The sequence below is a fragment of the Mauremys mutica genome, unplaced genomic scaffold (assembly GCF_020497125.1).
Source record: "Mauremys mutica isolate MM-2020 ecotype Southern unplaced genomic scaffold, ASM2049712v1 Super-Scaffold_100054, whole genome shotgun sequence".
NCBI classification, from domain to species: Eukaryota; Metazoa; Chordata; order Testudines; family Geoemydidae; genus Mauremys; species Mauremys mutica.
Window position 1 is genome coordinate 1255908 of NW_025423258.1, and position 21879 is coordinate 1277786.

At 50.3% G+C, this 21879-nt stretch overlaps 1 non-coding gene across 1 annotated transcript; it reads left to right on the plus strand.

The window, feature by feature from the left end:
• Positions 1-20192: 20192 nt before the first annotated feature.
• On the plus strand, positions 20193-20264 carry TRNAG-UCC. The gene has a single exon. It is a non-coding gene; the product is annotated as a tRNA-Gly (tRNA).
• The last annotated feature ends 1615 nt before the right edge of the window (positions 20265-21879 follow it).

Below are 21879 nucleotides of genomic sequence, written 5' to 3' on the forward strand. Positions count from 1 at the left end.
TTATAATTTTTAAAGGAATTAATTATACACAGCAATGGCAAAGTTATTGGTTCAGGCTTGTAGCAGTGATGGAATAAACTGCAGGTTCAAATCAAGTCTCTGGAGTCCATCCACAGCTGGGATGGGTCATTCAGTCCTTTGTATAGAGCTTCAGTTTGTAGCAAAGTCCCTCCAGAGGTATGAAGCAGGATTGAAAACAAGATGGAGATGAGGCATCAGCCTTTTCTAGCCTCTTCAAATGTTGTCTTTGCTTTCTTTGTCCCAAGGACACTCTATCCAGCATGTGGCACAGAAAAACCTTCGAGTTCTGTCCATAGGCAGGTCCCTGCAGACCTTGCTGAGTCACAAGGCGTATCTGCCTTCTCTCAATGGGTCGATTGTAGAGCTGATGGTCCTTAATGGGCCATTAAGCAGGCTAGGCAGAACTGACACAAACTTGTCTGGGGTGTTCCCCGGAAGCAGAGCACAAGTTTGAAATAAGGGCAGCATAGAGCCAATATTCATAACGTCAACTACAAAAATGATACACATCTAGAGAGAGCATCATTATAATCAGCCAATCAGAACCTCTCCACAGACCTCTTACACGACAACCTTTCTACAATATTGGCTGCAAATATAGAACAGCGGTCGCAACGGTGATCTATACAGTTACAGATTATGTCAATAACGTCACAGGAGGTGACACGGCATCAGTGAGACTGATACTGGAATACTGCCTCCAGTTTTGGTGTCTTCGTTTGAAAAAGATGTTGTGAAATTGGAGCTGGGGCAGCAAAGAGCCACCAAATGTTCTGAGGACTGGAGAAAAATGCCTTCTAGGGAGCTATGGAAAGAGCTCAACCTGTTTAGCTGATCAAAAGAAGATTGAAAGGTGACTTCACTGAAGTGTTGATGTGCCTTAATGGAGAGAAAAGATTGGGTACTAAAGGGCTCTTGAATCGAGCAGAGAAAGGCCTAACAAGACCCAATGGCTGGAAGGTGAAAAGAGATAAATTCGTATTACAACTAAGGCACAAATATTCAACAGCGAGGATGATTCATCACAGGAACAAGCTACCAAGGAAAGTGGTGGATTCTCCATCTCTTGATGTCATTTCATGAAGACTAGTTGCCTTTCTGGAATGCGTTTGCCCCAAAAATAGCTATTGTGTCATACAGGAGGCCTGTGATATGCAGGGGGTCAGATTAGATGCTCTAATGGTCTCTTCTGGCCAGAAAGTCGACTAATTTCTGAAAAACTGAGTGTAGCATTGGGAGCAGCGTCTGATGTTTCCCTGTCTAGCCGGCTTGCTGCCTAGAACGAACGCTCCTTGAGTGGGGTGATCCACAGGGAGCAGCTCAAACCTGCAAAGTGCCTGGCCAGGGGCAGGACATCGGCACAGCAAGGGAGGGGTGTGGCAGTGACATCACAAAGGCCTTTTGCAGCACCTCAGCCTATTGGTCCAAGGTGGTGGGGAGGTGGTGACCTCACAGAGAGATGCTGACATCAGCCAGGCAGGACAGGGGCGAGGGGCCAGGGAGACCTCAGAGACCCCTGTGGCTTTGCTTCAGCAAGTCTCCTTCTCCAGGTCTCTCTTTGAGGACTGAGGGAGTATTCGGGGTCACGGACGTGAGCGCCAGGAGGAACCTCTTTCGAGTTTTCTCCTTCCCTCTTAGTGATTTTACTAGAAAACAGCCATCCCTGTTTAGAAGGTAAGAGCCTCCTCGAGATCTGAAACCTGTTCAGTCTGATCCATCTGGTGACAGTTGAATTCTAGACATGGAAAACACGAGCGTAAAGGAGGCAGAATTTTATTGCGCACCTGGGATTTTGTAGCTTAGAATTACTGGGGACATCAGGGTTTGTCCTTTTTGTTTCACCTTTTCCTCCATCCCTCCCTCCCTCCTTTCTCTTCGTCTCTTGCTTATTTTGTCCTTTTTCCTGGTGGGTGGTGTGGGGGTGTGGGGGTGTGTGCGTGCGCGCGCGCTCTGCAGCTCCCACTGTGGGAGGTCCACCCAAAAATGTGGGGCTGAAATAGTGCTCAGGCAGTGATCCCCACCAGTGACCTGGGCCATCCTTTGGGCTCTCTGGTGAGAACCCTCAGCCGCCCGTCCTCAGTCTCTACCCTGATTGGCTGAGCAGGGGGTTATTGACAGGGAGGAGACTCAGGTCCTTGTTGTTCTCTTTTAAGACCAAGGAAATAAGTCAGAACCAGTTCTATCTTTGATGAATTTTGCTGCTTCTCTGCATTAATGGACTCTGAGCAGTTCATGATTCTCTCTAACATTGCAGTTCTCCTCAAATACTTGCTGAATAATTCCTGTGCACTGTTGTTGGTCTGGAGCTCATCTGAGAGCACTTTATTCAGGTCATTCAATGTCTGAAATTCAAGATCCGATGGTCAGTTTGAAAATCAGGGTTCTTGGGTCCTATTCCCAACTCTGCCACTGACTGGCTGTGTGACCTAAGACAAGTCAATTTTTCTTTCTCAGAAGTAGCTTCTCCCTCTTTCAAGTAGGGATAATAATGATCTGCTCCTACCTAGCTCAACACACTCACTCTTCCCCAGCACACACACTGTCTCTCCCCACACACAAACAGTCTCTACCCTGCCACGCACACTGCAGTTGAAAAGCAGCTGGTAATCCAGTAAAATGCCCGTGAAACAGTGGGAGAGAGAAACCTGCATCATGTGATGCTGTACCAGCCCGTGAGGCATTGCAAACCCTTCCCAAAACACCCTGCAGCCAGTTGCACAGTGGGATAGTTACCACTGCTCTCTGTTGCCATCCACGAACTGCTAGCATGGATGTGCTCTGGTGACACAAGGGGCATATTCAATAGCTGTTTAGTTAAAACACTTTAACTAAAGCAGCAATGCCGGGGGGGGGGGGTGTTGGTGGCTTCTTTGTTTCCTCACCCTGGAGTAAACTCAGCTTTTTATTCCATTCTTGATGTTTCATGGAATAACAACAGACGACCAAAGAAAGACGTGGACAGGGTGGGTCTCGGGGAGGGGCAGAGAGTTTCGAGCGGTGGGCAGAGCAGGTCTCGGAGGTGGGGGTAGTGGGCAGGGCAGGTCTCAGGGGAGAGGCACAGAGGTGTGGGTGGTGGGCAGGGTGGGTTGCAGGGACGGGTCAGAGCGGTGGCGGCTGGTGGGCAGACCTTGTGGTAGGGGGTGGAGAGGCACGAGCAGCAGGCAGGAAGGCCTTGGGGGAGGAGAGGAGCGAGCGAAAGGTGGCTCAGCCGTCCTCAGCCAAAGAGGAAGAGCGGGAGGTGGGATGTGGCCAAACAGGAGCAAGGGGGGAGCACAGGGGGGGCCTCAGAGAGAGGAGAAGGGTGGGGGGGGGCAGTGCCATGGTCTGGGCACCAATGGGCCCCCCACTTCTAGGGAGCTTCCAGCGTTCACACCCAGCCTCCCCAAATGCAAGAGCCATGGGCCACCTATTCTCTTCATCTTCACTAACCAAGCCCCTCCCCAAGCTATGTTGATGGGAGAAGCCCTCCTGTTGGCACAGCGCTATCTGCACCGGGGTTAGGCTGATATAACTGCATTGCTTAGGGAGGTAAATTTTTTACACCCCTGAGTAATGTAGTTACACCGATCTAATTTTGTAGTGTAGATCTGTCCAAAGAACCTTGGGAGTAAAACTTCACCTGCTCCTCTGCTTTACTGAATCCAAACACCAGCAAAGCTTGTCAGGCCCAGATGGAGGTTGGCAGAGAGTCAGGTGTGTGCAGACATGATCCCTTCAGCAGCTGTAGGCACCATGGTTTAGCTCGCTAAAACCACTGTTTTGTATACAGGGGATCCTGGGTTCAAGTTCCAGTGGTACCTTACTGAGTTGCTTTTGGGGCACCTGGTATTGGCTACTGTCAGAAGACAAGATTCAGAGCTAGATGGACCTTCGGTCTAGCCTAGTGTGGTTTTTCTTATGGTTTAAATTACACTCACAGGCACTGAGGATAGAGTTACTGAAAGTTTAGGAGTTAGGAGATAGGTCAGTGGTCCAGTCCCCTCACAGACAACCCCGTCCCTCTGGGACAGGGGCAGGTCTGAGCTCTCACACCAAATGCTCATTGTGGCTGCCAGAATCTGGGGGCAGCTCGTTTAGTTTATGCCGAGGGTTGAGTCCTGTTTTGTGCACCGTGTCTGAGAATGAAAATCCTAAACCGCCCTTTGAAATAACAAAAGCAGCAGGACGTGTTTCTGTCCCTGCCCCAGAGCAGACAGACCAATGGAGAAATGCCATGAGTCCAGGGTAATACTCCCCTGCAGTTTTACCATTTCCACTTGCTAAATTCCCTCCCAACCTTCTGGGCTCCTGGAGCAGGGGACTGAGCCTGAGCCGAGACACGGACACTGCAACTTTACAGCCCAAGCCGCATGACCCTGATTAATGTGACACGGGCCAGTCATGAGTATTTCATTGCACTGGAGACGTAGCCTAATGTTATGTCTACACTGCGATTAACACACCCAGGGCACCTGTCGCAAAGCCCGGGTCAGCTGACTCAGGGTTATGGGGCTTGGGCTGCAAGACTATAAAATTACAGTGCAGACAGATGGGCTTGAGCCCAACCTCTGAGACCCCACGAGGGGTGAGGGTTTCCAAACCCAGGCTTCAGTGTGAACAGAAATATCTGCACCACAGTTTTTAGCCTCTCAGCTTTAGCTTCATGAGCCCACGTCAGATGGTCCAGGCCAGCCAGGCTGCCATCTTTATCCCAGGAGAGATGGACTCTAAGGGTACGTCTCCATTGCAATGTCAGCCCAGGTGTGGCACGCTGTGCTCAAAGCAGCACCCTGGAAGCCCCATATTCACCGCTCTCATATACTGATGATACGGTTTGTACAAAGTCTGCCTGGTGAGGTATCATTTCAAAAGTCTTGGTCTGTTGAACATTACTATTGTGTTGGATTGTGTGCGTAGCATTGGCTGGGAAGTTTTGCTCTGTGAGTGTTACTGAGATGAGGTTGGGAAATGCCCACCACCAGCCTTTCAGGTGTGACAATGGAGGAGCCAGACTCACTGCTGGCCCATTAAAGGGATCCACACTCCCAAGGACTATCCCAGGAACCGTGTACAATGCAGACTTCTCCGAGATAGCACAGCGACAATGGACACTGCTTGACTCACATCGTAGCAAAGGTACTTCCTAGCAAGTTGGAAGAAACTATGAAAGGTGGGGTTGAGACATTATGAGTTGGCCTCTCTCCCCCACAACTCAACACCTGTAAACACATCTGGAGGACAAACGCTGTTAGGTGTGAGAAGTATAAACTGTTCAATATGTTCAGTTAGTTGGTTAATAAGATGTTTATGAAGTAAATTGAAATTTAATGTGGATAAATGTAAAGTAATGCATATTGGAAAAATAACCCCAACTATACATACAACATGATGGGGGCTAATTTAGCTACAACGAGTCAGGAAAAAGATCTTGGAGTCATCGTGGATAGTTCTCTGAAGATGTCCACGCAGTGTGCAGAGGCGGTCAAAAAAGCAAACAGGATGTTAGGAATCATTAAAAAGGGGATAGAAAATAAGACTGAGAATATATTATTGCCCTTATATAAATCCATGGTACGCCCACATCTCGAATACTGTGTACAGATGTGGTCTCCTCACCTCAAAAAAGATATTCTAGCACTAGAAAAGTTTCAGAAAAGGGCAACTAAAATGATTAGGGGTTTAGAGAGGGTCCCATATGAGGAAAGATTAAAGAGGCTAGGACTCTTCAGCTTGAAAAAGAGAAGACTAAGGGGGGATATGATGGAGGTATATAAAATCATGAGTGATGTTGAGAAAGTGGATAAGGAAAAGTTATTTACTTATTCCCATAATACAAGAACTAGGGGTCACCAAATGAAATTAATAGGCAGCAGGTTTAAAACAAATAAAAGGAAGTTCTTCTTCACGCAGCACACGGTCAACTTGTGGAACTCCTTACCTGAGGAGGTTGTGAAGGACTATAACAATGTTTAAAAGGGGACTGGATAAATTCATGGTGGCTAAGTCCATAAATGGCTATTAGCCAGGATGGGTAAGAATGGTTTCCCTAGCGTCTGTTCGTCAGAGGATGGAGATGGATGGCAGGAGAGAGATCACTTGATCATTGCCTGTTAGGTTCACTCCCTCTGGGGCACCTGGCATTGGCCACTGTCGGTAGACAGATACTGGGCTAGATGGACCCTTGGTCTGACCCGTACGGCCTTTCTTATGTTCTTATGTTAAATCACTGGCTTTAAAATAAGATCCCATCTGGAGCATATGAACTATTAACCCCTGGACTCCATCTCTGAGAGGGGACTTGTTTACCATCAGGACACAGGCTCAAACCAGTCCAAACCGGTTTTTCCCGCCAAAACCAGCCCTCAGCGTTCCATCTCCTCAGCATTTTTCCCGCCACAGAAGTGATATAAGGACATGCTGAGCGCCTGCGCGGGGCCGTCCCCCCCCCCCCCAGCGATGGCCCCTCCACGGTCGGGTCTACCCAGTGCTCCCGAGCCGGAGAGTGACGAACCCCCTCGGTCCCGCCGTGAGACTGAGGAACAGGAGGCCTGTCACCCCCATTCCTGCCGTCCTGCATCCCTGGTGTCCAGCCTCCCACAGGGCCTCCCTGCCAGCGACGAAACCCACCCGTCGTCTGGACTCCCCAGTGCTCCTCCTCAACGGCTCTAAACCAGCCGGAGAGTGGAAGGTCCTGGGCCTCGCGCCGGCCCGTGGGACCCGCTGCACCTGCACAGGGGGGAAAGGTTTCTGTGCTGGGACATCGTTTAGTCTTTTCCGGTTTCCAAGGGAGGGTTTCTGGGCCTGAGTGTTAAGCTCCCAAAGCCAGTCGCTGTTTGATTGGATTCATTAAGTTTGCATTTTTGCTTCTTCCCCCAGTTTTCTGTACCTTTACCCTGACTACACTGACCTTTGTTTGTGCCAAACCACCTTGTTGCCTCTTTATTTTATTGACAGCTCACAAGGAGGGAGGCTAAATCCACTGGTGATAGAGACAGGAGGGAGTCGAGTTTGTATCTCCTGAGAAAAGGGGCGTTTTCCTTTCCTATTTCTCCCCTGCCACTTCTAACGTTTTCCTTTGAAGCGCTGCCTTATTCCCCTGGAGGTCACAGAGGGGACGTGGCCACCTTCCCCTCTGAGAGTGAGATATTGGCTCGGCTCTTTCTTTACGCTGCTGCTCTTAGTCCATGAAACATCAGGGATGGATGCAAGGCTGAGCTCACGCACCAACCCCCTGAAACATTTCAGTGCCCCAGAGAAATCCTGCCCCCGGCTATTGGCATCATCTGGTGGCCTCTGGGTGACTGGGCAGTGCTAAGATGTAGCCACTTCTGGGGTGGATCCAGGGTGGCCATTATTTCCTAGTGACAGGCCATGGAAATTTCTTACCTATTCTGTCCCTCCAGGCCTTCCATACTCCAGTTCAAGAGACTTCCCCCAGGGCTCCCTCTGCCTGTGTGACTGGCCAGCAGGGGGCGGTGGTCACTTTCTATCCACTTCTCAGGCACTGTGAGGTAACAGTGTTGCTGGGTGGGGGTGGGGCTGTGTGGGGAGGTAGCAGCGGAAGGGGGATTGTGGTGGGGGAGGCCTCTGGGTGGCTGGGCAGGGGGTACCCTAGTGAGGTTGGTGGGTTCTGGAGGTTTGGGGTTTCAGGGGGTGGCTGTGATGTGCCCAGCCCTGAGGCTGTGGGTCCTGGAGGTGGGTATCGCTGGGGGCCTGGTAGCTGCAGAACAGCCGGGGTGGGCGTCTCTTGGGGAGGCGGGACAGGGGGTTAGAGGGAGCCTGGTGCTGTGCCAGGGGCTCTGTCTGGGCTTCCCCCGCAGACTCCTGGGATCGCTGCCCTGCCCAGTGCACAGAGTGTGTGTGGGAGAATCCCCGGCGCTAGGCCAGGGGGTGCCCCTGTAAAGCATCAGGGGATCCCGCAGGGGGGCGGAGGGGGTGCCAGGCAAAGGGCAGGGCAGATCCTGCTGGAGGGCGGGGGGGGGATCCTAGGCAGGCAATGAGGGACTGAGTTCCCAGTGGGGGGGGTCCCTTTTGGGGGGTCTCTGGCTGTTGGGGTCTTTTGGTGGGGGGAACCCTTTGGGATTCCCAACCTGGCAATGATGGTCTGGTGGGGTTCTCTGGCCGGTGGGGGTCTGAGGGGTATCTGAGCTCCCTAGCCAGGGACTCTGGGGGCTGGGTCCCAGGGAATATCTGGGGGGGGCGTTGGCTGGGGCTCTGGGGGCTGCTCCTGACCCATCTTCTTCTCCGTGATTAGCTTATACCAGAATCCTGGCTCCAAGCACTGCCCGACATTCCCCGGCCAGGTCCAGTCACTGTGATAACTTTCTAGCCACTTATCAAACACTGATCAGAGGGGTAGCCGTGTTAGTCTGGTTCTGTAAAAGCAGCAAAGAATCCTGTGGCACCTTATAGACTAACAGACGTTTTGTAGCATGAGCTTTCGTGGGTGAATACCCACTTCGTCGGATGCAAGAGGTGGGAGTTCCAGTTCCATTCTCCTAGATTGTCCAGTCCTTGTCCTGGATCTGGGGGTGAGGGAGGTGGGAAGGGGGTCAGCACTGCCGCACAATGGTCCCTTCCACAGCGTTCTGGACTCATTCTTTCTGAACTCTGGTTTCATTGAGACCATTGTTAATCCAGAGTCACTGTATGGAAAGACAAGGAGTGACTCCGGATCGACAGTGGGGCAAATGAGATCAGCAATTCTCCCTGTGAGGAGGGGTTCTCATTAGCTGCTCTCCCCAGAGAGCTAAAGGAGGGAAGCTGCTCAAACGCTCTGTCCCTCTCTGCTCAGGATACTGGGGTTCAGCTTCCTGGGTCAGACGCTGCAGCCTCCATTGTGATCTGGGAGACCAGGCTTAGCAGCTGCTGCTCCCCCAGCGGGGTTCTGTGCTGGGAAGTGACCTGAATTAAAGCTGCTTCTCTGCCCGGCCCAGGGGATGACTTTCTCCAGCTGGTCCTAGCCCCCTAGGGCAGCCCTGGGCCCTGTTAATACTAAATTCTGAGCCAGAGTCTCCAGGTAACTGAAAGACCTCAGGGAAAGTGCTGGGGACTGGCAAGAAAGTGACTCTGCACAAACAGCCCCTCCTCATTTCTCCTCCCTGTAGCAATTGCCAGGAAAAAATCCAGCCTTGGGAGAGCAAAGCCCCCAGGAATGGGACTGTCCCAACCAGAGGGGCAGGGAGAGAGGACAGGGGAAGGAGAGACTGAAAGGGGCAGTGGGAGAAATGAGGGGGGAGAGATTTCTAGCTCTCTAGTCCACCCAGAGACATGTATTGCTGCATCCCTGGGCAGAACCACTTTCCAGTGAACAAGCAAAGGATCAGAGAGAGGAAAAGCCAGTTCCTGACTCCATATTCCCCCTGCTGGGGTGTAGCTGCCGTGGGGTCAGTGTCTGAGGGAATCCCCCACAGTGACTCCTTTGGTTCTGCTCTTTTCTAGCCTTGTGTTCAGAGACTTTGTTAGGGGGTGAGGGGAGGGAGAAGGGAGGTTAAAAATGTGTCTGGGCTTAGCTGGCAGGAGGGACCAGGTCTACATTGTCATAAACAGATTTAGCATTTCCCAGCATGGCAGAATCTAGGGTGTCTGTCTGCAGGGAAAGGGCCTGGGGGAATTCTGATGTGAAATTAACTAAAACCGGTTCTGAAATGCCCACAACTGCCCTTCTCCCCCAGACAGGCTGCAGAATGGCGTCCATGTTTTGCTCCAGGTCATCCCAGCCTGACGTGGGACAGGGAAGAGAAATGGCTGCAGTGGAGTCAGTTCAGGTAGGGGGGTTGCTGGTGGGTTCCTGCTGGAGGAGAGGGACAGCAAATACACCGGAGATGGGAAGGTTTGCACAGTCTGGTCTGGAGGTTGGAGCGGGGCAGGAAATTCACAGGGTGGGGAAAGGAGGAGGCCAGGGTGTGGCAAACCTGCTGGGAGTTATTTAATAAGTGGCCTAGATTCTAGGAACAGACCCAGGAGGTTCGGAGGTGGAAATGCCCTAATTTGTGAAGAAAGAAAATAGCCCACCTACATGGAGCTAGTCAAACTGACCAGACTCCCAGGGCTGGAGCCTGAGCTCACTAACCAGCGGCTGCTGTGAGATATGAAGGGGGCATCCATGAGTCAGGCTTATTGGAGCTGCCTCTCCCTTCATATCCTGCTCCTCACAATGAGGAGGTTATTGGGCTTCCTACCAGGGAGCTCTCCCTGGACCCTGCTAGGGGCTCCATCTCCTGTATCAGTCGGTGGCTAGTAGGTGTGTGATGGATCTGCTGGGAGAGACAAGGCGCTCTCTCTTCGTCCCCTCACCCTGGTATTTGCTGGATACTCTGAGCGGGGTCAGGGTGGGACTCTGTTGAGTGGGATCCACCCACAGCTTCCATTTGATTTGCTCCTCTCTGCCACAAATAGTGGGGCTGTGAGTGGGGAAAGAGGTCCTGAGTGTTGGACTCTTGCTCTTCCAGGGGCCGGTGACCTTCGAGGAGGTGGCTGTGCATTTCACCAGGGAAGAGTGGGCTCTGCTGGACCCCGCTCAGAGAGCCCTCTACTGGGATGTCATGCAGGAGAACTATGAGACTGTGACCTCACTGGGTAAGGGTTCCTGTCCCCTCGGTTCTTGGAAGGGGAAATGAAGAGATAAGGTTCACGCCAGCCCCACAATGCCACCTCTACTCTGTCCTGTTTCAGCATCACCCCAATATGCCAGTGACACAGACACACTACCAGAGACGCTCCCCTGCTGCAGAACACTTTGGGAACAGAGCACAGGAGCCGTATCGCACAGTGTCAAATAGCTCCTGTTTGCTCAAGTGAAACTGGGGGTTAGGTCTGGCATAACTGTTCCATACCCCTAATCATTTTTGTTGCCCTTTTCTGAACCTTTTCCAATTCCAATATAACTTTTTTTGAGATGGGGCGACAACATCTGCATGCAGTATTCAAGATGTGGGTGTATCATGGATTCATTTGCTGTTTTTACAAATATGATATATGATATATTCTGTCGTATCTATCCCTTTCTTAATTATTTCCAACATTGTTTGCTTTTTTTCACTGCTGCTGCACATTGAGTGGATGTTTTCAGAGAACTATCCACAGTGACTCCAAGATCCATCTCATGAGTGGAAACAGCTAATTTAGACCCCATCATTCTGTATGTATAGTTGGGATTATGTTTTCCAATGGGCTGCACTATGTGCTATCCTGACATCTAGCACTGCTGAGATCCTGCATTCAGTGATATCCCTGCTCTTCCTGTTCCCTTTCTCCACTGAACCCCACCAGACCATGCTTCCTGTTTCCAGCTTCCCCAGGACACTCTCTCTGTTTCTGAACCTCTCGGTGCATCCTTGAATGCTGGCTGGGAGTATCCAGACAGGGGAGCTCCAGCAGCAGAACACTGAATCTCACCCAGGATTACAGATGACACAACTCCTCACTGCTCTGGATTGCACCCAGCATGTGAAAATGGCCTAGGTTGGTAGTGACATTTCTTGAGACATGGAGAGTCTTGCTCCCATATCACCAGGTGTAATAACGATAACAGGAAAGGCCGAATATGGAAAACTGATTGTTCAGCTTGCTTTTGACCTGCATCATATTTTGCAATATATTCCAAATGAGGTAATTAACGTGCAACGTATGTGTCGTTGTTTGGGGTTTTTAGCTTTAAAAGGCTTGTGTGATTTTTAGCTCAGGGGGACAGTATTCCAATAGCTGTTGCCCCCTGCGCACTTTTAACCAAGAAAAGAGCCTCAGGCTGAGCTGATTCAAAATCAATCGTGTGGTCGTTTTCCCCAACAGCTTCAAGAGGTCCCTGTGATGGAATGTAAATGTCTTCTTCACACCTTCCCCCTGCAGGAGAATGGCTGTTTGACCAGCTGTTTGCCTTGCTGTCTCTGAGGAACTGCTCTGTGGGTGTTCCCCAGAATTGTAACATTTTCAGTAATCTCATACTGTAAAATCTCATAACTTTACATACAGTGTTACTACACATTTTAACAGGAGGATAATATTCAGTAGGTTATGCATTTTCAAATGATACCTCACAAGCCATACTGTGTACAAAATTGATCATAATTTTCTAGAAGAGTGAATACAGGGGTATAGACAGACACAGTGTCTGTGTGTGTGTTCCCAGCAGATATGTGGGTATTTCAATCCCTTATAAGCACAGTGCTCGGCATCTTCAAGGCCCTGGGGAACTGGTCCTGGGAATTCACTGGTTTACCAAGTGTGACACTGTATGGAATTGTGAGACACTTTGGTATTAATAATAAAATAATATTATAATCTGATAAAATTGCAATGAATCCTGCTAGATATGCCATGCCAGGTGTCAGTGAAAATGTTATGATTTGCCAAGTATGATAATATTGTTTCTATGTTTGTATCACCTTTGTATTGTGAGTTATAGATATGTAGGGTATATCTGTATTTCCAGACTTGTGCAGTGTTTCTGTGTGACACCCCCAGACATATTGGCATCAGCACTGCCTAGCCTGTTTGATGGCCCATTGACGATCATCAGCTGTACAATGAGCCCATGGAAAGGACCAAGGGGATACACCTATTGAGTCAGCAAGACATGCCGGGGTATGCCTGTGTAATGAGAACTCCAAGGCTTTTCCATGCCATGTGCTGTGAATCTTGTGTTTGGAACACAGGAAGTACAGGCCACATGGCAAAAGGAATATAAAGGGCAGCTGCATCATCTCCATTTTGTCTTCAATCCCCCTTCCTACCTCTGGAGCAACTTCTCTACAAACTGAAGCCTTGAACAAAGGACTGAATGACCCATCCAAACTGTGGATGTGTTCCAGACGGACTTTCAAGCCAGCTACTCACCAATACTGCTAAGAACCTGATATATCCATTTTGGAATGTATCTGACTGCGTTCCCATTTAACTTCTTTCTGTCTTTCTTTCATTTAAACCTTTAGTTTAGATGTTAAAGGATTGGCTGGAAGGATGGAATTTTGGGTAATATCCAAACCTATACTGACCTGGTGATGTGGCTGACCCTTTGGGGTCAGAGGAACACTGTTTATGTGAGCAGAGTTTTTAAATAACCTCTCACTCTACTGGACCTAGTTGCTGATTAGGAGTCAGAGAACAGGGATGCAATAAAGGGGGCCGTGTGATTTCTTTTTTCAGCTTCTCGATTACCCGCGTGGGTGATCAGAAGCACAGTTGGTGACTGGTCGGTGAGTTTAACTTCAGTGTTAACCAGCAGTTTTGGGAGCATCTGCTCTCCCTTTTTCAGCCTGCCCTAACTTTGGCATTTTCAGTGAGAACTGCCCCTGGCCCACCAGGTCACACTAAGCACTGAAGTTAAATGAATAGAATGTTTTTTTTATGACCAAGTCTTATGAAATCAACTGAACTCCTTTTGTTTTCTTTCATCTGAGCAGGGTTTCTAGTTTTCGAGTGTGATGTTATCTCCCAGCTGGAACAAGGGGAAGACCCATGGGTCCCAGACCTCCAGGGTTCAAAGGAAAGAGAGATCCTGAAATCTCCCTGCACAGGTGAGGAAACATTAAACCACCTCAGAATCTGTAAGTGCCTGAAGGAAACATCTGGGATGCCCAACAAAGCCCTTGGGGAGGTCTCTCAGTTCATTATTATCCCTTGCAGGGGTCGTATCCTCAGGGTAAATATAGTTCATGGCTTCCTATAGATCCTAGCAGACACCAGGCCGTAGCTTCCTTCCTTCCCCCTGCGTATTTGGATGGGATGTGAAGGCTGAATTCATCCCCCTCCTCTCTCCTATTTGGGGGAAGAGTTTGGGGGAGTTCAGCTCCTGATTTTTATTTGACCTGTCTTCAGCACTTGTTTTTGTTTGGTCTTCCCCTTTCCATCCCTGTTTGGAGTTTCTGTCTCTATCACAGCAGGTGATGCAATGGCATGTGAGAAAGAGGAGCAGAATTCTCAGCCTGAAAATGTTGAGCCAGTGGGTAAAAACAGAGCATTATCGCAAAGATCGAAAAGGAATGTGTTCAGGAGTCATGAGCAGGGAAAATCCTGGGAGATTCAGCACAGACCAAAAACAGATCAAGGAAACCAGCCAGGGAAGAAAGTGGATAAATTTATTTCTTCTTGGGGAACTCAGAAGATCCTCATGGAAACCACAACACAGCAGGATATCCTCAGGCGAAAGAGAAAAAATACATGCAGTGAGTGTGGAAAAACCTTCTCTCACAGCTCAGCCCTTTCTGTACATCAGAGAATCCACACAGGGGAAAGGCCCTATGAATGCACTGAGTGCGGGAAAACCTTCAATCGCAGTTCGCACCTTATTAGGCATCAAACAATCCACGGAGGAGAGAGCCCCTAGGAATGCCGTGAGTGTGGAAAATGCTTCACTAGCAGCTCAAACCTTAGATTTAATTTACTCTGGTTCCTCAACTGTTGCTACAGCTCTACTACCCATCAGTCCAGAAACTGAGAGAAATGGAGAGTTCCAACCATTGTCCTTTTAGTATCTTATTGTTCCTCTCTCTGTTTTTTGTGCTGGCCTTTCTATTCCATCATTTTCTGCCTTTGTTTAGTTGGTAACAGTTGGTTTCCATCACTCACGTTTGTGTGTTTAAATCTCTATCCGTTGTTAAATAAATTTTTTGCTTGTTCGATAACTGTACTCAGGTGCTGTGTGAAATACAGTAGCAATGGTCCACAGTAAAACTAGTAACCTGGGATACTTGGGGAAGAGAGGATCTGGGATTTCATCGAGTATCTGGTGATCCAGGCTGGACCCCAGAGAGGGACACATTGAAGGAACTCAAGGGTTAAGGTGGCTGCTGTAGCTCAGAGGAGGGTCCTTGACTTCCAGCAGGCTGGTGAGTTTGGTCACTAACATCCAGCTGCCAAATGCAAAACTCCCTCTTCCTTGTGGCAGGTGGCAACAAGGCGACTTACAGTCCTCAGCACCCTGAGAAGGGTCACAATGTGTCTCTATGTTGATCCACCTGTCAAATTCACACAGGGAAAGCTCCCGATAGCACAAAACTCTGCCCTATGAAATCATGGAACATGTGCTCTTTGCTCTGTGAAAGCATGTAAAGAATCCAAGCGCTGGAGGACAGGGTTTGGGTCCAGAGTGACCTAGACAAATTGGAGGATTGGGCCCAAAGAAATCTGAGGAGGTTCAACAAGGAGAAGTGCAGAGTCCTGCACTTAGGACGGAAGAATCCCAAGCACTGCCACAGACTGGGGACTGACGGAGTGAGGGGGGATTTGATAGCAGCCTTCAAGTACCTGAAAGAGCAGCAGTGTGGGCTTTCTCCTGGCCACTTTTGCTGGGCTGGGCAGGCAGCCTGGAGGCCTTTCTAGAAGAGAATTGGGAAAAGAGTTAGAAAAACCAAGGTGAAAACCAGAACCTCAGGTTTAGACTCATTCATTTATAATATTAAATCTTCAATTCTAGTGTCACAGTCAATACAATTGCTTCAGCCTGATTGTAACAGGGCGGTACTCATCCCTGCGGCGCCTCCTGCTGGTGACTCATGGAATTAGCTCAGTCCAGCGCCAGAGCGCCCTCTGCAGGCCAGTGATCCACCTGTTCGTCTGGCCCCCGTGTCCCTCCCTGGACCCGGTGCCCCTTTCTCTGGGGTGCTGCCCCCTGACAATAACCCCCGTCTCTCTGGGTCTCCCCTCCTTAGGGAACCCTCACCCTCTATCCCTACCTTGCCTCAGTGTATGGCTACTGCCAGTCACTGTCTAGCCCCCCACTCTGGGCAGACTGCAGTCTCAGCCAACTCATCCCTGGCAAGGAGGGTTTGGACCTGCTGCTTTGTCCTACCCCTGGGCCGCCCTCTGCAACCCACAGTACCTATCGGCCCACTCCTAGGCCGCAGCCTGGGGCTTTCTAGGCTGGAGCTCCCCGGCTCCTCAGCCTTCCCCAGCCCTGCTTCACTCAGGTACCTGGTCTCTCTTTCCCAGCAGCTAAGCCCATCTCTCTCTGAAGGCAGAAGAGAGACTGTCTGGGCTCCTAGCTTCCCTGCCTTTTATAAGGCCCTGCTCCTCAGTTTGGGGCGTGGCCCCCAGCTGCAGCCACTTCCCCAATCAGCTCAGCTCTGTCAGGCCACTTTTAACCCCTTAAAACCTCGGAGCAGGGTCCACCCTGCTACACTGATAGTTGCCCAAAGGGAAACTTAACTTCTCTCCAAGGGGAGTGGAGAGAAAGCACTTTTCAGAGTCCAAGAGAGACAAGGCGGGTGAGGGTAAGAGCTTGCAGAGGACCAACCTCTGTTGGTGAAAGAGACAAGCTGTGGAGCTATCCCAGCACCCTTCTTCAGTTCTGTGTAGCCTGGAAGGTCGTCTCCTCCATAACCAGCAGTTAGAACATAAGAACAGCCACACTGAGTCAGACCAGTTCATCTAGCCCACTCTCCCGAGAGTGGCCAATGCCCGGCACCCCAGAGGACCCCTGGGACCAACATGGATACACCACCACCACAAACAAGGTTAAAAGTCAATGCACATGGGAGAAGGATCTTGTGTTTCATTCCTTATGTCCTAGTCCCATCGTGTGGCCATTTCCTTTTCTTTTCTGTTAAAAGCTTTGGTGTTTTGCACAGAAACATTATTTCCCCAGGAGAGACCCAGGAGTGGGGGCTGCATTCCTGTGCCAAACAGTCACTGGAAGGGGGCAGACAAAGGCCTTTAGGACGAGGCGTCCCTCACTGTCAAAAGATCATCTCCCTCCTGCAGGTCACTGACAGCCTGAATTCGTTCCTTATCCTCCCAGAGTCTGGGGGCTGGAATCAGCACTACCCAGCCCCTCCGTATGTAGCAGGAACAAACACAAACCTGGTCTTTAAAACAAGCTGTCCCCTTCCTTCTCAGGGAAGATTTTTCTGTGATTGAAGTTGAGCTTCAGTTCCCCTCTCCCAGGGGTGGGGCAGGTGTGGGGCCAGCTCCCAGTGAGATCTGTTTTCACCATTGCCCCCTTTCAGTCACTCTGGGATCCTAACTCTGCTCCCAGCTGTCAGGCAGCTTCCAGCCCATCCACTCTGTTCATTAACTTCATGGTCATGTGTCACCCCCTTTGCCAGCGCACAGAGCCTGCAGGAAAGCTACTCCTGCCAGATGCATTGGTGGTATAGTGGGGTGTGTAGGTGTTTTCCAAGCAATTCATCTGGGTTTGATTCCCAGCTAATGCAATAATGGCTTTTCTCTTCTGTTGTTTCCTCATCTGGAAGTGGTTTAATTTCAGTCACATTGTGTTACAATCACATTATCTATAGAATGAGACAAAAAATGTGTCAAAGTCCAGCAGGTCATACAGGATGGAGGCACACAAGGGGCTGGAATCTGTCATCTGAGAAAGACAGAACCCTTGGAAACCTGCATCTCCCATCCCCCGGCCTTGTGTCTTATGATTCCAGCTGTGTGAGCTGTTTGTAGGATGTTCCGGCACAATGGGGAAATGAAGTTTTGAGTCAGTTTTTGCTCCTGCAGATTCCTTTGCTGTTATAATTATAATGACATGAACAACAGGGAGGCAAAATAAACATAAACCCCAAATTGCAATACAGGTGGGGAAAGAGACGATCACGGTTAAGCCAAACACATCAAAATAAAAATTAATACTAAAAAAGGGGAGAGGGGAAGAGATCAGGTATGTGGAGATCCCCTTGATATTTGAACTCAAATTGTTAGAATCAAAGTTCAGACTTGACACTGGAAAACTACCTGTCTCTCTGAACACCTGTGATGAGCAAGATGGAGTTGGGACACCTGTTCTGATTCAATCATTTATTGTCTCTCTCTTCTCTCCTTCTTCTCCCCCCAATTCCTCGTCTCCAATGTCTCTGCCTTTCTCCTCTTGCTCCCTCTCCCCTGCCCTTTCCAGGAACTCACAGTCTACAGCATTTAGGACAAGCCAGAGCTCCCATGTTCTGCACATGAGCCTGTGTCAGAGGACATGTGACCCCGGTCAGAACCAGTCACCAGATCAATATGACCCTTTATGGGCGACTTCTCTGCCTGCTCTGCAATTTACATCTCCCCCCCTCCCCGCAAACAGGGTGGGGTACAGCTCTGACTGAGAGGCCTAACAGGAGAAATTTCAGCCCAAAGACAAATTTGTGTGAAATGTTGAGAAATGAAGAGCCCCCCAAATCCCCAGAACTCTAGTGTCACCCGCATGGCACCAGCACAGGGAACCCAGTGAGATGCGGTTACAGAATACACGGGGGGAGGCAGCAGGGAGAGAGGTGACAGGGAATCTCTCTTTTTCTTTCTCTCGTCACTTTCTGTTCTTCTCTTTCCTTCCAGGAACTGCAGTCACAGCAGGTAGGGGTTTGTCTCCGTGTCTGTCACGGAGGTGGTGGAAGTGGTGGATTCTGTGACTTCCTGCAACCTCCGTGACTTCTGCAGTGGGCACAGTGGCTGACTCCAGGGCCACTCAATCAACTGGCTCCAGGGACCGCCCAAGCAGCGGCCAATGCGGCTGGCCCGGGGACCACTTGACCAGTGGTCCCGAGGGCAGCAGGAGCAGCCACAGCTTGGTGGCCTCTGGCAGCACTTCTGGGGTGGCCAGAGCAGCAGCTGGCCCCCTGGGGCTCCCCCCTGCCCTAGCAGCAGCTGGAGTGGCAGCAACTCTCAGGGCTTCTCCCCTGGTAGCTGGTGCTCATTATCCATCAAATAAATCAAAACACTTCCCCCTGCAAGTGGATTTAGCCCGGGACCCTCAGAGTCAGCAGCTGTTACGCCCCCACTGAGCTCTCTGGTCAGGTGTCCTAGTGCCGGTAGCCTCCGATGTAGATCCTAAAATAGCGTTTTTGCACCAGGGGGGCTGAAATTTTGGACCAGACATTGTAGCTCCACTGTTATTTTACTGAATTGCTTCAAAACAGCAAGTGTAGAAAGTCTCCTAAGTGCCAGGCTCTCTGCCATGGAAACAGCTGCCCCTGCTCTGCAGGAGTCTCTGCGTTCCACACAGCAACGTACACACCTGCTCCGCACTGAAGGGGGGGTCAGACAGTGACGATAACACAAATCTTCAGACGATTAACCCAGGTCTCTTTCTTTAACCCAGGACGTGCCAGTCACCTGTTAGCCATGGTGTTATCTTCACCTTAAAATACCTCTCAGGACATTGAACAGAGGGAGTGAAACCCCCCAAATGGCTCCCTGTTGAGGCATTGTACCGTACCTGCCCCTGGAGACGGTCTGGTTTTATACTCTTAGAGCTTTTTCTCTTCAAACCGCTTATTCCAATCTCTGGGCCAACCTCTGCATTTCAGAGTTTAGAATTTACTCTCATCACCCTCCTATGGCACTTTCCATGTGACTGAGACAAAGCAAGTGGGGGAAGCTCCGTAGCTAATGAAAATCAACGCTCTGGGTGAGGCCTGAACTCACACCCACAGCTGTATTTCCCCCTGCATGAGCCACTATAGATGCTTCTTAGACAAACTTGGGCTATAGGTGGTTATGTGCTCTGTGAAAAGCTGATGGTTCAAACAGAAGCTGGTGGGTTTTTGTTTTGTTTTAAGCAATTAGAGTCTAGTACATTTTAACAGGCAGAAAATGTCCTATTCTGGTCTAGCCCCATTTGACTCCTTCTGTCCGTCTTCTTCCTTCGCCCTCAGTGTCTTTCCTTCCCCATTGGGGACATGCAGAGATGACCCCCAGTCAGTCTGTGTCACAGAGAGTCTGTATCTCCTAAGGAATGTGGGTGAAGGATTCCAGCTGAATTAACGTCGCTCACCTGGGTTAGAAACATTTGTTTCTTTCGAGCACATAGTGGGAAATGGGACATTAATTCAGACCCAGGAGGCAAGGCAGAGGCTTCATGCTCTTGATCTCCATGAAGGGAGAGAGGATCCCCAGGAAGGAACAGAGCTTCCTTTAGACTCAAGCTGGGTCTCCTGGAAGTTGGAAAAGACCCTTGGTCACTGAGGATCTCATGGGATCGTGGTGCTCCAGAGGCTCGAGAGTCCTGGGTGCGGGGAGGGTGTCACTGCACCGTCTGAAATGGAAGGGAGGACCCTGGAAGGGAGGGGGAGGAACAGAAAATGGAGAGGAATGAAACAGAATAAATGCCTCTTCTCTCTCCCATCCCCAACCCAGCAAGAACTGTTATCAGTGGGGAAACTCCCCACGATGAATGGCAGAGACCACAGAGACATTTGCCTCTTGCTGAGAAGTAAGGTGACCAGACACTAAGTGTGAAAAATCAGAGCATTTCACCAGATGCATTGGTGGTATAGTGGTGAGCATAGCTGCCTTCCAAGTAGTTGATCTGGGTTCAATTCCCAGCTAATGTGATGATTCCTCCACTAGGAATTGGTTTAACTTCAGTCATGTTATATCAGTTTATCAATGGAATGAGAGAATCAGTGTCCCAAATCCCACCAGGTCATTAAACATCCAGTGGAGGAAGAAAGGGGTGGGACTATATAATAAGCAGTTGGAGTCATCCTGGTATTATGATGCTTGGTTTATTTTTTTTTTAAATTCCTTTACTTCCCTCTCCCTTTTAGACTCAGAGCCTTTAAGGTCAGAAAGGACCAGAAGGGACCAACGGGTGTGCAGAGATGTGCCAGCAGCACTAAGGTGGCTCCCTGCCCACTCTACCTCCGTCCCTCCGTGCCGCTCCCAGAAGTGGCTGGCATGTCCCAGCATCCCCTGGGGTGGGGGGAGTGTCTCCACATGCTGACCCTGCCCCGAGCACCAACTCTGCAGCTCCCATTGGCCAGGAACTGTAGCCAATGGGAGCTCTGGGGGCAGCGCCTGCAGACAGCAGCACATGGAGAGCCCCTGGCCCCACCCACCTAGGAGCTGCTGCCAGAGGGTTGTGTGTACCGGTCACTTTGGGAGCTGCACCACCCCTCCTGCACCCCACCCCCACCCCCAGCACAGCGCCCACACCCAAATTTCCTCCCAGTGCTTTGCTTGTCGTCCTTTCACCAGAACCATCCTTCTTCTCCTGGGCTGCAAGTAGCCATCCCTGGGAAGCCAAGAGGCAGGCACAGGATTCTGCCAGGTAAGTGTCCCACAGCGCCGTGATGGACGGTGCAATGAAGGTAAGTCTTCCTGAGGCACAATGAACTGCAATGCAGCGAACCACTGGCCAGGCGGTCGGGGCGAAGGGCATTCACTGGAGGTACAAGCTTGTGAGTGATTCCTGAGCACAGGGCCCCTTCCCCTTTTAAGGACCTGCTCCTCATGGCCTGCGACTAGAGATGACTTGGCTGCATCTGGTGGGTCACACTCCACCTTGGGCAGTGTCCATGCTCTGGGTGTGTGATCGCTGCCTAATTAGAGTCCCAGACACCTTGTCTATCTAGGAGCTCTTCTGATCTTCCAGCCGTTCAACCAGCCCATTCATCCCACAAGCATTGCAGGAGGAAGCAGGAGGGGGAGGGGGAAAGCCACTTCACAGGCATTCAGAGAGGGAGAGGAGACAAAAATGGGAATGGGGGAAGTATAACAGACCTATTGAGCATAGAAATCACTGCTGCTCCTACAACAGCAGGGACAGGTCACTAGGAGTTGGGAAAAATTAAGCCAGCATGTTTCTGCCGGGTTTTGAACCAGGGACCTTTTGCGTGTTAGGCAAACATGATAACCACTACGCTACAGAAACTCTATTGCAGGGCTTTGCCCTTCCCTTCATTAGAACAGAAGAATGGCCAGACCAAAGGTCCATCCAACCCCATATCCTATCTGCCAACAGTGGCCAATGCCAGGTGCCCCAGAGGGACTGAACCTAACAGGTAATGATCAAGTGATCTCTCTCCTGCCATCCATCTCCACCCTCTGACAAACAGAGGCTAGGGATACCATTCCTTACCCAGGCTGCCTAATAGCCATTAATGGACTTCACCTCCATGAATTTATCTGCAAAAATAATGAGGAGTACTTGTGGCACCTTAGAGA